This window comes from Falco punctatus, assembly GCF_963210335.1.
Source record: "Falco punctatus genome assembly, chromosome: 9".
Taxonomy (NCBI): Eukaryota; Metazoa; Chordata; class Aves; order Falconiformes; family Falconidae; genus Falco; species Falco punctatus.
Window position 1 is genome coordinate 29,603,423 of NC_137589.1, and position 5,801 is coordinate 29,609,223.

Sequence of the window (5,801 nt, forward strand, 5' to 3'; positions counted from 1 at the left end):
AAATGTCATCAACTATTTTTTGCCAAGAGGGGGAAAAAAAAGCCTGAAAAGACTAACAGCAAATACAAAATTTCTTCAAATTTCTGGGCTTTGTTTTATTCATAAAAACCCACAAATGTTCCATCTGTTTTCATCAAAATTTTGTGGAAGAGGCAAATAATGCTTGTATCATTGCTTTTGGCTTGATTCTCCATCCTCCTGCTCCAGAACATAGCACTTTCTAGGCAGGGAGCTGGAGTGTGTCCTCCACTAGCCCTGGGAGGAACAAGCCCACCACCTCCCACAGTGATGGGGAAGGCTTTACCCTACAAGACACCAAAGACACACAGCTTGCAGTAAAAGGTTGTCCTGCCAGCTCCATAAAATTACCCTTGGCAGCTTTCAGAAGGAAGATCTGGGAGAGGACAGTGACTTGCTACCATGCTAAAAGGACCCCAGAGGCTTTGTTCAATCCCTGGCCCTGAGCAGAGCTCTGCCCATGTACTCCCAGCCTTGGTGAATATCATGCACTTCCTTGCCTAGCTCCACTGTGACTTTGCAAAAGGTCATTTGTAACTCACACCAACACTGCAAAGTTAATCTCAAACACAATTTCCCTCTGGGCCAGGGCAGTCCCAGAGGATGCGGAGCATCATCAGCACGGTAGGGTTACTTGCCACAAAGGGAAAGCCAGGCAGCAGGTACATCTTAGCATTGTCCTGGGCTTGGGTTCTGGTTCCTCTCCGCAGAGGCAAGACATCCAACTCCCCACCCGCTGCTCTGCTTCTGTACACGCCTTCACAATGATGCCAGCAGCTTTTTTTTTGCCCTGGCAGCTGTGTCATAGATTGACAAGAGCTTTACAAAATTGGGAGGGAAGTGAGGCTCAGTGTCGTGAAAGCTTTATTTAGAAATCAATGAAACCCACAGTTCCATCACACAATCTCCAGCCCTCCTACCCTTTTCAGCTCCGTCTGCCTGGGCTGCAAGTCATCAGCACCTGTCAGAAAGAGAGGCACGTGCTGGAAGTACGTAAGAAAAAACAGGTACCACGTGGTCTTGTACCAGGAGGAACCTTCAATTCCTTCCATGTTATCCAGAAAAGACCCATTGTCCGGGAAAAGGCTTGTGTTAAGTCTTTGCTGGGAAAGGCTCTCCCCACATCTGGAAGGGACAAATCTGACCACAGATGGAGGTTGGAGATAGTTGGAGCTGCCTGGTCCAAGAGCCATCAAAGCCAGCAGGAGCCTTCCTATTGACATCATCGGCCTTCAGACGAGTCCAAAATATGGAGACATGCCCTGGATCACAACCTTCAGGGGTATTGGGGCTCTTCCATTGCCAAGCCCCAAGACAAACTGCAAGGATAGGATTATGAAAGGAAGGATACTGCATTAAGGTACATTTCTCCAAAGTGAGGAAGTAGGGACCGACTCCAAAGCTCTGATTCAGATCCTTGTCTGCATATGTGGTATGTCATTAAGGGAAAAAAGCTGGCAGCAAGCTTCAGTCACTTACTACTGCACTGGCAGGAAAGACAAATGCAGAGCATAAGATAAATGAGGCACTTCCAAGTGCGAGAAAGTCAATACTATAGAGACCTTCAAACTGGAGTCTGGGGAACAGCTTACAATTCAGCTCACTGGCACAGACAGGAAGACATCTCTGTGTGCTGAGAGCTTATCAGCACGTCAAACTGGTATATCCCAGTGGGATGACAAGAAAGGCAGCCACAAGGGACTGGACTTGGGCACAAGTCCTTGCAGAGGCCCACTGGGAGGGATTGCTCATGCACCATCTGTGTTATGGGAGCTCTTGAAGGAAATCAAATCCTTGTTATGCATCATAATATTCCAGTAAAAAAAACCTGAATCCTAGTGCAAGACAGTCTCCAGCGTGACCAGGCAAAGAGCAAGAGGAAACAGAAAGGACACTTGCCCAAAATCTCATTAAAAAGCCAGGCTGATCTCCCTGAAGCTGCTCTTCAAGACACCCAGAGTCACCCAGAAACACTGGGCACCCAAAAGGTTCTGCCATATGTCAGACCTCATCCTGTATCATTCCCTCTTCCCTGCTGTGATGCATGGAGGGGATGCACCTTCTCCACAGCCCTGCAAGAGCCACCAACCGTGCTGGGCACCAGCTTGCTCTGCTGTGCAGCATCGCAGCGTGACTGTGTGCGAGACTGGATTAAACATGGCTCTGAGTGCATGTGCACGTGCTCAGTCCGACAGCTGAAGGAAATGCAAACTGATCCACCCAAGGAAAGAAAAGAGATGCTGCCCTCCTTTTTTCAATTATATCCAGGTCCAAGGTCAGCGACCTCTTCTCCTCTGCACTGCAGTATCTTGTCACACAAAACCCAGAGAGAAAGGGAATGTGATAAAGATGAAAGTGATGTGGCAGGCTCGTATGTGAAAACAATCACCCTTCAATTAAGTGTGATTGATTTCCCAAATCAGAGATGCATTCAGCTTCCAACAGATAGATATGAGTGAAGGCCAGATGCTGGGGAATTCAGCACACGTGCTTGGGCTAGGACATCACAAGGAAACAAAATGGAGATGCTATAAAGTACCAGGTGCTTTGAGATGAGTCTGAGACAGGCATAAAGCTGAGCCAGGAAAATTTTCCTCCTTAAAGCAAAGCTCAGGGCTGAGAAACAAGATGCAGAGAAAGAAGGCATTTTTCCATGCAGTGAAACTACAGCTTGTAGAAGACTTTTTGTATGGGAACAGCAGTTGGAGACAGCCTTAAAGACGGTGGGGATTTTGTGGATTTATAGAAGAGATTCACTGGCGTAAAGCTGTTTCTGTACAGGACAGACAAGGGACACAGCCTGTCTTACAGGGGAGCTGGAGGCAGAGTGGGGCAAGACACCTTAGTGACATCTCACAGTGTTGCTCTAAAGCCTTTGTCAAATGACTGCAAGGTCCAGAAACTCCGTTTGGTTCTTCTAACATCAGCTGTGTCCCCTTTCACATTCAGATGCACATGGTATCCTTCCAGCTGTTTTACAGACCCCAGATGCTTTGTGAACCAAACCTGCCCACCTATCACATCCACACTGCTGCTGCTGGGAAGAAACACCTTGGGGTGTTTCACAGCAGGTGGCCAGTGGAAAAGAGAAGGGCATAAGAGAAGCCGCTTTGCCCAAAGGGGCTGCTGTAAATATCTGCAGCAAGGCCCACTCTTCACTGAAGCACTGCAGCATGGTGAAAGAACAGCATCCAGATAACCAGCCTCCATTGACTGCAAGTGACCTGAGCCCTGTGCAGCTCAGTGCACAGAGCCCACACACATCAGGGCTTACCAAAATATATGCTGTGCTTTTGCGGAAGATTGGGTATTCCCACACTGGTCACCAAAACTGCTCTAGCTAGCACCTTTCATCAGCACTCTTTTAACCATGAAAGGGGAGCTTGCCACCATCTCAGAAATTTGCCTCCTCAGCTCTTATATGAGCATCCATCACTGTGACATCCAGTCAGACCATTCTTCCGAGTCCCACATGCTCCTCCTGCATTTATCAGTAATAGGCAAGGGCAAACCTGGCAGTACCAGGGAGGTGTTTGGACAGGGAGAAGGGAAGGCAGCAATGCAGATTTAGCACAGTTCATGGCAGGAGAGCAGCTTCCGTAGGTTAGTCTGGGCTGTTGTCCCATTTTCCATATTGTGATCAGCCTCATCCATCTCCCCCTTTCTCCCCCTTGTCCCTTTCAGGGATTTCAAATAAAAGGTCTGCACTTGACCCCCCTCCTCCCTGCAGAGAAAGGGGAAGGCCATGAATAGAAAGACCCTCATGTTTGCAGAAGTGATTTTCACATTAATGGCAGCATATGTTTGCATTGATTCCAACCTGCGGGGCTGCATGCGAGCGCGTGTGTGTGCCCGGGCACACGCTGCGGGCGGGGGGGCGGCCGGCAGCTCTGCGTGTGGGGGCACCAGGTGCTTGCTGTCAGGCTGAACAAAAAGAAGTGTCAGCACTCTGCACCGGGAGGCTGCACTGGCAGCTCCCCCCTGCCTTCAGCCCTGCACTCAGAGCATCCTGCCTCTGACTCACAGCAGCATCCTCATGCGTCAGCTCCTGAGCTCTCCTCCCCTTCTTCTCTCCCCAAATTGCGTGGCACAGCATGCCCTGACCCCGGACTGTCTGCCGCCACCCATTCCAGCTCCCCAAAGGCTCAGATGGTGACTTTGGATGGACAGTGACTGTGCAGCCTCCTTCTGCTGGAGCATTCTCTGGAGTCTGCTCTGACCTCCTGCCAGACTGGTGCATCTCCCAGCCCATGTAGAGCCCTGCTGACCCAAAAACAGATCAGCAAGGTCACTTGCTGAATTCACATCTCCAGCTCATGGCTGGCTGCAGCCTGCTGCCTCCTTTCATGCCTTCTCCCAGTGCTGAGACACCATAGGGCTGGCACCCCAACAAGCTGTCCTGGCTGGCCTCCCCATGCTCTCTGGAGAAGAGGAGCTGCCCTGTCCCCAGCTCCCCATCTTCAGCGTGAGTGGCACTCACGCTGCCTGCATGGGGCTGGACACACTCTACCCAGCACCAGCAAACCCTCAGCCTTGCCCTCCCCAGGGCAGCAGGGAAGCCAGGGCTGCAGATTAAGAACAGCAGGAACCAAAAGCAGTTTGCACATCTGGGTGCCCTCCCAGGGTGTACTGCAACCAGGTATTTCCCCATGACGATGAAGCCAGGCATTGCAAAGGGAAAGGCCTGACCCTGCTGCTCACACCCAGGGAATTTGCCAACTCATGGATGCACTCAAACTTTCTGGGGGAGACCAGGCCTTAATCTTTTTTTCTGCTCCATTTCTTCTGCCTCTGATATGGGAGTCACTGTGTTTCTTTTTGCTGCACTGTGCATCCATCTTGTCTGCTTAGATCCTGACCTGTCTGGTGCCTTGAAGATATACAACAGCTCCAGCAGTAGGACCAGCATCTCCCTGGGGGGTCTCCAGGCATTCCTGTAATCACAGTAAACTCATGAAGAATAAGAATTAAGCATGATCCTATGTGAACTACAAGGACCCTCAGAGGCTTGACTGGAGTGAATGGAAAGAGCAAGCATGTAGGCGGTGCTGCTGCTCAGGACATGGTGCTAAGAAGTCTCTTCTCTGCCCAGGTGAGCTGAGGCCTGTGTCCTGTGTGCCTTGTGCCCCGAGGAGAGCTCAGCTGCTGAAGGATCCCATCCTGAGAACAGCAGAAATGACTCATCTTCCTGGGTAAGCCCACCTGATCTCAAGTGTGGATGTTGCAGACTTTACAGCCTGCACCACCCATTTTACCCCTTGATGAACAGTATATTTGTTCCATCCGTTGTTTCATCTCTATCACAGGTAAGGACTGGTGTGAGTGGTGACACTTGTGGGGTTCCTAGTCTGGAAATTGCTTATCTTCTACAGGAAAGCTTTGTGCCATTGCTATGAGCCGTTCTGCAAGCAGAGATCCCAGGGAGAGCTGTTGTGGTACCTCCACACACTCGCAGAGCTCACTTGGGACAGACTCAGGGCCCTCCAGGCAGCCAGCACCAAGAATTCAACATTCATACGCCGTCCCCAAACCAGGACATTTGGCCTGGATCTTAATGCTCCATCTCTTTACCCTCTGGCTCTTCAGCCTGGCAGGGCAGGACAAGGAATTGAAACTTTCACTTGCCAGAAAGCTTGGTGTTTTCAAGTCATTCTCTGTGGTTAATCAGAAATGTCAGAAAGCAAAAGAAAACAGTCTCCAAACTGCAGATTGCAGCTAAACCATGAATCTGAAAAGTGAAAACACCAGAAAGAAAAATCTCTGTTTTGCCACTGGAAGTGCCA